The sequence below is a fragment of the Manis javanica genome, chromosome 5 (assembly GCF_040802235.1).
Source record: "Manis javanica isolate MJ-LG chromosome 5, MJ_LKY, whole genome shotgun sequence".
NCBI lineage: Eukaryota > Metazoa > Chordata > Mammalia > Pholidota > Manidae > Manis > Manis javanica.
In genome coordinates, this window is record NC_133160.1 from 93504038 (window position 1) to 93515565 (window position 11528).

General features: G+C 38.7%; 1 pseudogene; it reads left to right on the plus strand.

Annotated features, from left to right (window-relative positions):
* Nucleotides 1–215: 215 nt before the first annotated feature.
* Nucleotides 216–9492, plus strand: LOC108397488 (SWI/SNF-related matrix-associated actin-dependent regulator of chromatin subfamily A member 5-like; annotated as a pseudogene).
* The last annotated feature ends 2036 nt before the right edge of the window (nt 9493–11528 follow it).

Sequence of the window (11528 nt, forward strand, 5' to 3'; positions counted from 1 at the left end):
AGCTGTAGCCCCGCGGAAGAGGAGGCCAACGCGAGAGGCCAGGCTGCTGGGCCTGCCCCCGGCTCGTGGGGAACCGCGGCGCAGGGGGCCTTCGGTGGGCTCTCGCTCTCGCTCCTCCATCAGCCGGTTGTGACGTAGCCACCCAGGCCTCGGCCGCCTGCTCATCCCTGCCGGGCCCGGCCTCTGGCAGCGGCGGGTGACGCAGACGGAACAGCATGTCGTCCGCGACAGACCCTCCGCCATCCCCGCCTTCCGAGAGCGCCCCTCCCAAGCCCGGCCTCGGCCGCTAGCGGCGTAAGCAGCAGCAACAAAGGCGGGCCCCTCCGCAGCCGGCGCGGGCCCCGCGGACTCTGAGGTGGAGGAAGTATTTGATGATGCATCTCCTGCAAAGCAAAAAGAAATCCAAGAGCCAGATCCTACTTATGAAGAAAAAATGCAAATTGACTGAGCAAATAGGTTTGAGTATTTATTAAAGCAAACAGAGCTGTTTGCATATTTCATTCAGCCTGATGCTCAGAAGACTCCAACCTCACCTTTGAAAATGAAACCAGGGTGCCCACGAATAAAAAAGGATGAGAAACAGAACTTGCTATCAGGCGACTACTGACACCATAGAACAGAGCAAGAGGAGGATGAAGAACTATTAACAGAAAGCTCCAAAGCAACCAACATTTGCACTCGATTTGAAGACTCTCCATCATGTGTAAAATGGGGTAAACTGAGAGATTATCAGGTTCGAGGATTAAATTGGCACATTTCTTTGTATGAGAATGGCATCAGTGGTATCCTTGCAGATGAAATGGGTCTGGGAAAGACTCTTCAAACAATTTCTCTTCTTGGGTATATGAAACACTATAGACACATTCCTGGTCCACATATGGTTTTGGTTCCTAAAACTACATTATACAACTGGATGCGTGAATTCAAGAGATGGGTACCAACACTTAGGTCTGTTTGTTTGATAGAAGATAAAGAACAAAGAGCTGCTTTTGTCAAGGACGTTTTATTACCAGGAGAATGGGTTGTATGTGTAACATCTTATGAAATGCTTATAAAAGAGAAGTCTGTTTTCAAAAAGTTTAATTGGAGGTACTTAGTTATAGATGAAGCTCACAGGATCAAAAATGAGAAGTCTAAGTTATCAGAAATAGTGAGTGAATTCAAGACTACAAATCAATTATTAACTGGAACACCTCTTCAAAACAACTTGCATGAGCTCTGGTCACTTCTTAATTTTTTGTTGCCAGATGTCTTTAATTCAGCTGATGACTTTCATTCCTGATTTGATACAAATAATTGCCTTGGGGATCAAAAGCTAGTTGAAAGGCTGCATATGGTATTGCGCCCATTCCTCTTTTGAAGAACTAAAGCTGATGTTGAAAAGAGTTTGCCTCCAAAGAAGGAAGTAAAAATCTATGTGGGGAGGATGGATTAAAAGATGGCAGCATGAGAGGAGAGACAGAAGCTTCCTCCTAAAATTGGATACAATTAGAAAATTTAATTGGCACAACTAATCCTGAGAGAGCAACAGGAAAGAGGACGGCGCCAGACTGCACACACCTGGAGAAAAGAGCAGAATTCACCAAACAGGGTAATGTACCAGAGCTGTGGCTCCATGGGACCTGAGCCCCTCCACCACCCCAGCTTGCCGGTGGGAGGAAGACAAATGGAGTAGCAAGGGAGTGGAAGGCTTGGGACTGCTAAATACCTAGCTCCAGAGATCTGCTCTGGAAGCACAAACCTATATTTCATGGTGCTTTCATGGGACTAGCATGGAAACTTAATACAGGCAAAGTCCCTGGGGAGACTGGGATTCTGGCTGCTTGTGGAAAGCAGGGATCCATATCTGGCTGCTCTGGGACAAAAACTTATACCTGTGTGCCCAGCCCACTGGCTCAGGCAGTGGAGACAGGTACAGCAGCCAGGAGGTGGGGAACAGCTCTTTCCTCCCCCTAGGCACCAGTACCACTCCCCTGCAACGCCCGACATTGCTTCAGGGGCTCAGCAGCTCCAGTATAGAGGTTCTGGACACTACAGGGTGACATATACAAACATGAAATGCCAAAGGAACCTTGTCCAAAGTAAAATTGTTAACACAACTCCTGAGAAAGATTTTAATGATATGGACCTCATGACTCTTCCTGAGAGGGAGTTCAAAATAAAAATAATCAACATCCTAATGGAGGTACAGAAAGACATCCAAGAACTCAGGAATGAATTCAGGTCAGAGATCCAATCATTAAGGAACACAGTGGAGGGTATTAAAAGCAGGTTGGATATGGTGGAGGAGACAATAAATGAAATAGAAACTAGAGAAGAGGAATACAAAGAAGCGGAGGCACAGAGAGAAAAAAGGATCTCTAAAAATGAAAGAATATTGAGAGAACTGTGTGACCAATCCAAACGGAACAATATTTGCATTATAGGGATACCAGAAGAAGAAGAGAGAGAAAAAGGGCTAGAAAGTGTCTTTGAGGAGGTAGTTGCTGAAAACTTCCCCAATCTGGGGAAGGAGAGAGTCTCTCAGGCCATGGAGATCTACAGATCCCCCTACAAAAGGGACCCAAGGAAGACAACACCAAGACACATAGTAATTAAAATGGGAAAGATCAAGGTTAAGGACAGACTGTTAAAAGCAGCCAGAGGCAGAAATAAGATCACATACAAAGGAAAGCCCATCAGACTAACAACAGACTTCTCAGCAGAAACCTTACAGGCCAGAAGGGAGTGGCATGATGTATTTAATGCCATGAAGCAGAAGGGCCTAGAACCAAGATTACTTTATCTGGCAAGATAATCATTTAAATTTGAAGAAGGGATTAAACAATTTCCAGATAAGCAAAAGCTGAGAGAGTTTACCTCCCACAAACCATCTCTGCAGTCTATTTTGGAGGGACTGCTATGGATGGAAGTAATTCTAGCAGTAGATAGCTGTCACCAGAGGTAGGAAAATCATGGTAGGGAGGGTGGAGCAGCTGATTGTGAGGCAAATGCAAAATTAAGTTGACTATCCCCAAAACCAACCAAGGGGTAGAGAAAAAGTATAGAATCTGATATATATAAAGAATGAAGGAGGAAGAAAAAGGAAGAGAAATAGAAAAAAACCTTTAGATTGTATTTGTAACAGCATACTAAGTGAGTTAAGTTAGACTCTTAGATAGTAAGGAAAGTAACCTGGAACCTTTGGTAACCACAAACCTTAAGCCTGAAATGGCAATAAGTACATACCTATCGATAATCACCCTAAATGTAAATGGACTGAATGCACCAATAAAAAGACATAGAGTCACTGAATGGATAAAAAAACAAGACCCATCTATATGCTGCTTACAAGAGACACACCTCAAATCCAAAGACATGCACAGACTAAAAGTCAAGGGAAGGAAAAATATATTTCATGCGAACCATAGGGGGAAAAGTGCAGGTGTTGCAGTACTAGTATCAGACAAAATAGACTTCAAAACAAAGAAAGTAACAAGAGATAAAGAAGGACATTACATAATGATAAAGGGCTCAGTCCAACAAGAGGATATAACCATTCTAAATATATATGCACCCAACACAGGAGCACCAGCATATGTGAAACAAATACTAACATAACTAAAGGAGGAAATAGAATGCAATGCATTCATTTTAGGAGACTTCAACACACCATTCACTACAAAGGACAGATCCACCAGACAGAAAATAAGTAAGGACACAGAGGCACTGAACAACACACTAGAACAGATGGACCTCATAGAATATATAGAACTCTACACCCAAAAGTGACAGGATACACATTCTTCTCAAGTGCACATGGAACATTCTCGAGAATAGACCACATACTAGGCCACAAAAAGAGCCTCAGTAAATTCAAAAAGATTGAAGTCCTACCAATCAACTTTTCAGACCACAAAGGTATAAAACTAGAAATAAATTGTACCAAGAAAGCAAAAAGGCTCACTAACACATAGAGGCTTAACAACATGCTCCTAAATAGTCAATGGGTAAATGACCAATAAATGACAACAACAACACAAAGCCCCAACTTCTGTGGAACACAGTGAAAGCAGTCTTAAGAGGAAAGTATATAGCAATCCAGGTATATTTAAAGAAGGAAGAACAAACCCAAATGACTAATCTAATGTCACAATTATCAAAATTGGTAAAAGAAGAACAAATGAGGCCTGAAGTCAGCAGATGGAGGGACATAATAAAGATCAGAGAAGAAATAAACAAAATTGAGAAGAATAAAACAATAGAAAAAATCTATGAAACCAAGACCTGGTTCTTTGAGAAAATACACAAAATAGATAAGCCTCTAGCCAGACTTATTAAGAGAAAAAGAGAATAAACACACATCAACAGAATCAGAAATGAGAAAGGAAACATCACGACGGACCCAACAGAAATACAAAGAATTATTAGAGACTACTATGAAAACCTACATGCTAAGAAGCTGGAAAACCTAGAAAAAATGGACAACTTCCTAGAAAAATACAACCTTCCAAGACTCACCAAGGAAGAAACACAAAATCTAAACAAACCAATTACCAGTAAAGAAATTGAAGCAGTAATCAAAAAAGTACCCAAGAAAAAAACCCCTGGGCCAGATGGATTTACCTCGGAATTTTATCAGACATACAGAGAAGATCTAATACCCATTCTCTTTAAAGTTTTCCAAAAAATAGAAGGAGGGAATACTCCCAAACTCATTCTATGAAGCCAACATCACCCTAATACCAAAACGAGGCAAAGACCCCACCAAAAAAGAAAATTACAGACCAAAATCCCTGATGAACATAGATGCAAAAATATTCAATAAAATATTAGCAAACCGAATTAAAAAATATATCAAAAGAATCATACACCACGATCAAGTGGGATTCATTCCAGGGATGCAAGGATGGTACAACATTCGAAACTTCATCAACATCATCCACCACATCAACAAAAAGAAAGACAAAAACCACATGATCATGTCCATAGATGCTGAAAAAGCATTTGACAAAATTCAACATCCATTCATGATAAAAACTCGCAGCAAAATGGGTATAGAGGGCAAATTCCTCAACATAATAAAGGCCATATATGATAAACCCACAGGCAACATCATACTGAACAGCGAGAAGCTGAAAGCTTTTCCTCTGAGATCGGGAACAAGACAGGGATGCCCACTTTCCCCACTGTTTTTTAACATAGTACTAGAGGTGCTAGCCATGGCAATCAGACAAAACAAAGAAAAAGAAGGAATCCTGATTGGTAAAGAAGAAGCCAAACTGTCACTATTTGCTGATGACATGATATTGTACATAAAGAATCCTAAAGACTCCACTCCAAAACTACTAGAACCGATATTGGAATACAACAAAGTTGCAGGATACAAAATTAACACACAGAAATCTGTGGCTTTCCTATACACTAACAATGAGCCAATAGAAAGAGAAATCAGGAAAGCAATTCCATTCACTAAGCATCAAAAAGAATAAAATGTCTAGGAATAAACCTAACCAAAGAAGTGAAAGACCTATACCCTGAAAACTATAAGACACTCCTAAGAGAAGTTAAAGAGGACACTAACAAATGGAAACTCATCCCATACTCTTGGCTAGGAAGAATTAATATCATCAAAATGGCCATCCTGCCCAAAGCAATATACAGACTTGATGCAATCCCTATCAAATTACTAACAACATACTTCAATGAACTGGAACAAATAGTTCAAAAATTCATATGGAAACACCAAAGACCCTGAATAGCCAAAGCAATCCTGAGAAAGAAAAATAAAGTGGTGGCAATCTCACTCCCCAACTTCAAGCTCTACTACAAAGACATAGTACTCAAGACAATTTGGTACTGGCACAAGAACAGAGCCACAGAGCAGTGGAACAGATTAGAGACTCCAGACATTAACTCAGACATATATGGTCAACAAATATTTGACAAAGGGGCCATGGACATACAATGGGGAAATGACAGTTTCTTCAACAGATGGTGCTCGCAGAACTGGACAACTACATGTAAGAGAATGAAACTGGATCACTGTCTAACCCCATACACAAAAGTAAATTCGAAATGGATCAAAGACCTGAATGTAAGTCATGAAACCATAAAACTCTTAGAAAAAATATAGGCAAAAATCTCTTGGATGTGAACATTAGCGACTTCTTCATGAATATATCTCCCCGAGCAAGGAAAACAAAAGCAAAAATGAACAAGTGTGACTATATCAGGCTGAAAAGCTTCTGTACAGCATAGGACACCATCAATAGAACAAAAAGGTACCCTACAGTATGGGAGAATATATTCGTAAATGTCAGATCCAATAAAGGCTTGACATCCAAAATATATAAAGAGCTCATGCACCTCAACATACAAAAAGCAAATAATCCAATTAAAAAATGGGCAGAGAAGCTGAACAGACACTTCTTCAAAGAAGAAATTCAGATGGCCAACAGACACATGAAAACATCCTCCACATTGCTAGTTATCAAAAAAATGCAAATTAAATCCACAATGAGCTATCACCTCACACCAGTAAGGATGGCCACCATCCAAAAGACAAACAACAACAAATGTTGGCGAGGTTGTGGAGAAAGGGGAACCCTCCTACACTGCTGTGGGAATGTAAATTAGTTCAACCATTGTGGAAAGCAATATGGAGGTTCCTCAAAATGCTCAAAATAGACTTACCATTTGACACAGGAATTCTACTTCTAGGAATTTACCCTAAGGATGCAGCACTCCAGTTTGAAAAAGACAGATGCACCCCTATGTTTATCACAGCACTATTTACAATAGCCAAGAAATGGAAGCAACCTACGTGTCCATCAGTAGATGAATAAAGAAGATGTGGTACATATACACAATGGAATATTATTCAGCCATAAGAAGAAAACAAATCCTACCATTTGCAACAACATGGATGGAGCTAGAGGGTATTATGCTCAATGAAATAAGCCAAGCGGAGAAAGCCAAATGCCAAATGATTTCACTCACCTGCGGAGTATAAGAACAAAAGAAAAACTGAAGGAACAAAACAGCAGCAGAATCACAGAACCCAAGAATGGACTAACAGTTACCAAAGGGAAAGAGACTGGGGAGAATGGGAGGGTAGGGAGGGATAAGGGCAGGGAAGAAGAAAGGGGGTATTATGATTAGCATGTATAATGTTGGGGGTGGGGGAAGGGGAGGGCTTTGCAACACAGAGAAGACAAGTAGTGATTCTACAGCGTCTTGCTATGCTGATGGACAGTGACTGTAATGGGGTTTGTGGGGGAGCTTGGAGTAGGGGAGCGCCTAGTAAACATAATGTTCTTCAAAAAAATATAAATTAATTAATTAAAAAATAATATATTTTCACGGAAAAAAATTCTATATGGATCTCAGCAAAATGCAGAGGGAATGGTATACTCGGATATTAATGAAGGATATAGGTATACTAAACTGTGCAGGGAAGATGGACAAAATGAGGTTATTGAACATCCTGATGCAGTTGAGAAATGCTGTAATCATCCATATCTCTTTGATGGAGCTGAACCTGGTCCACCTTATACCACAGATATGCATCTAGTTACCAACAGTGGCAAAATGGTGGTATTAGACAAGCTGCTCCCTAAATTAAAAGAACAAGGTTCATGAGTACTAATCTTCAGTCAAATGATAAAGGTGTTGGATATTCTGGAAGATTATTGTATATGGAGAAATTATGAGTACTGCAGATTGGATGGGCAGACACCCCATGATGAGAGACTAGAGTCCATCAATGCATACAATGAACCAAACAGCACAAAGGTTGTGTTCATGTTAAGCACGTGTGCTGGTGGTCTTGGCATCAATCTTGCTACTGCTGATGTAGTAATTTTGTATAATTCAGATTGGAATCCCCAAGCAGATCTCCAGATTATGGACAGAGCACATAGAATTGGACAATCCAAGACAGTCAGAGTGTTCCACTTTATAACTGATAACGCTGTAGAAGGAAGAATAGTGGAACGTGCTGAGATGAAACTCAGACTGGATTCAATAGTCATTCAGCAAGTAAGACTTGTGGATCAGAATCTGAACAAAATTGGCAAAGATGAAATGCTTCAAATGATCAGACATGGGGCAACACATGTATTTGCTTCAATGGAAAGTGAGATTACTGATGAAGATATTGATGGTATTTTGGAAAGAGGTGCAAAGAAGACTGCAGAGATGAATGAAAAACTCTCCAAGATGGGTGAAAGCTCACTTAGAAACTTTACAATGGATACAGAATCGAGTGTTTATAACTTTGAAGGAGAAGATTATAGAGAAAAACAAAAGATTGCTTTCACAGAGTGGATTGAACCACCTAAAAGAGAAAGAAAAGCAACTATGCTATTGATGCCTATTTCAGGGAAGCTCTTCGTGTCAGTGAACCTAAAGCACCAAAGGCTCCTCGACCTCTGAAACAACCCAACGTTCAGGATTTCCAGTTTTTTCCTCCAAGTTTATTTGAATTACTGGAAAAAGAAATTCTATATTACAGAAAAACTATTGGGTACAAGGTGACTCGAAATCCTGACCTACCAAATGCAGCACAAGCACAAAAAGAAGAACAGCTTAAAATTGATGAAGCTGAACCCCTAAATGATGAAAAATTGGAAGAAAAAGAGAAGCTTCTAACACAGGGATTTACCAACTGGAATAAGAGATTTTAACCAGTTTATCAAAGCTAATGAGAAATGGAGTCGTGATGATATTGAAAATATAGCAAGAGAAGTAGAAGGAAAAACTCCAGAAGAAGTTATTGAATACTCAGCTGTGTTCTGGGAAAGATGCAATGAACTCCAAGAGAAGATTATGGCTTAGATTGAAAGGGGAGAGGCAAGAATTCAAAGAAGAATTAGTATCAAAAAAGCACTTGACACAAAGATTGGATGGTACAAAGCACCTTTCCATCAGCTGAGAATATCATGTGGTACTAACAAAGGAAAAAACTATACTGAGGAAGAGGATCATTTTCTGATCTGTATGCTGCACAAACTCGGATTTGACAAAGAAAATGTTTGTGATGAATTACGACAGTGTATTCGCAACTCTCCACAGTTCAGATTTGACTGGTTTCTTAAGTCCAGAACAGCAATGGAGCTCCAGAGGAGATATAACACCTTAATTACCTTGATTGAAAGAGAAAAAACTGGAACTAGAAGAAAAAGAGAAGTCAGAAAAAAAGAAAAGAGGACTAAAGCCTTCAACTCAGAAACATAAAATGCATGGAGCACCTGATGGTAGAGGAAGGAAAAAGAAGCTGAAATTATGAACACATATTTGTTTCATAATCACTAACTTAAAACTAGTAGTTCTTTAATTTACGGGTCTTCATAAGATGTACTGTACAATGCTCAATTATGTCATTCAGAGACATCAGGTTCATCTGTTTACTGAGCTAGAAACATAGTATGTAGTTTCACTTTTTTAAATGCAACAGCTGTGCTGAAAATTTTTTTATCATTAACACTTGAAGTAATAAAACAGGCTTCATTTATTTTAAAAAAACAAAAAACTACAGTGCCAGTACTTACATCTATTGATGACCAAGAACCTGTGGATTTAACTAAAACAGATTAGCATCCTTAATTGGGAGTTAAAGTGTGTTCAGTTTTGGCATGTTGTTATAATCAAATCATGTTAAAAAATGTTGAACAGACCAATAAGGATAGGACCAAACATCGGGAAGACACAACAGGCCAGCTAAAGACTAGTACTAAAAAGGTGGAAGGAAAACTTAAACTAGCTCTTTTCGTGAAGAATGTATGTGGATGAAATTCAGCAAATAATTCCAAATGTATAGATCATTCCAGGAACAGTAAAGTATATAAATATTGAATATAACATGTAATTTATCACAAACTATTGAAGCCATTTCTCTTTATTCTCATGATACTTATGAAAAGTTATTTCTCTTTATATTCATGATACTTATAAATACTTATTATCATGGTATTCATCAAAAGCACATCATGAGGTCATAAACCAAGTGGCTGTTCAAAAGTGAGAGTGGAGGTAATTTGCTAAAGTTCAGACAGGTGTATATATTGTCAGAAATTGGTGGGGCCACCAGCAGCATAGTGTTGATGGAGAAAATAAAAGATATTCTCCAGAGCAATAAACTCACAGTAAGTCAATAGAGAGAGGGCTGTAAGGGCATGAAAATTACCTACTGTCTGTCTACAATCAGGACTGTGCATTTCTCTGGTAACAGGCCTAAATTTGGAGAAGGTAGTCAATTTGATAAACTCCCAGAGTTTGGTAGAGACTTAAGGTCCAAAAAGTTATTATTAAAAATACTGTTTGAATCATAGTGTCTGTAAAAACTTTATCAGTACTCTGGCTGTTAGGAACTTTGTTGACCCTCAGGATTCAAGTGGCCAATGGGCAGTCAGGTTCTCCCTTCCAGCCACATACCACTGTAGGTAATTAATTCAAAACGAGAATTTCTTCCCGGATTGTCTCCATTCTCATCCCCAACCATTAACTGATTCCTTATGCCATTTCTTATAGAAAGTTCCCTTTCCTGTAGGCAGCACTTCCACAAATATTCCCCCTAATGCACTTCAGAAGATAAAAGAAGAAATTAAAACTAACATCGTTTACTATGTTAGTGATTTATATAACCTTATAAAGCCCATCTTATTTGTAACTTATGCATTTAAGGCAAGAAATGGAATGTGGGAAAATGAAAGAATACCAAAATCCATGAATGTGTAGAAATTTTAATTTTTGTATAACTGTCTAGAAAGAAATGAAATAGTATTTTGCTATTAACCATTTTTCCTTCTTTTACTTGAACAATCTTGTGACATCACTGTTTGCATCAAGATACTATAGTCTCTTCAAATAGAAGTCTGTGATTGTTCGAATGAATAAATACAAATGGTTTGTTGAAATAGATGCCTCTCCAAAGTTCCTTTCTGTCAGCATACCAGAGGTTTTGGTCAGACAAAACCGATTCCCAAAGTTTCTCATTTAAACATCTTAGATTTTTAAACTGAGGGTTTTGTTTTGCTTTGTTTTGCTTTTTGGCATCGGTGGGAAAAATATATCTGCACAGTAAGTTGTGATGTACTCAGTTGATCAGTATCTGAGAAATCCTGTACAGATTCAAAAGTGGCTTTCTGGGAGCTAAGATGCTCCTTACTAAAGGCTTCATTATTAAGCCCTTTCTAAATTTACCTGTAAACAAAAATTAATTTATTTAATTTCTAAAATAATTGTGGGCAGGGCCAACAAAATTGTGCTTCCCTTTGCTATTCTTTATATACTTTAAAATGTACTAAACCATAAAACATCCAGCCCACTTTTCATAACATAAATATTTATTTCCATTTATAAAGGTCCACTGACAATGAAGTATTGTTGTAACATGCTTCTAAGGTATAGTTTGGCTAAAACTGCATTAAAGTTTTTTTTTTGAGGTTTGCTTTCAGATACAATTTGGGTTAAAACATTTAGGTTTTAACTACTTTTAACTACATTAGGTCAAATTACTTTTGATCTGACCTAATACATTTTTAAAA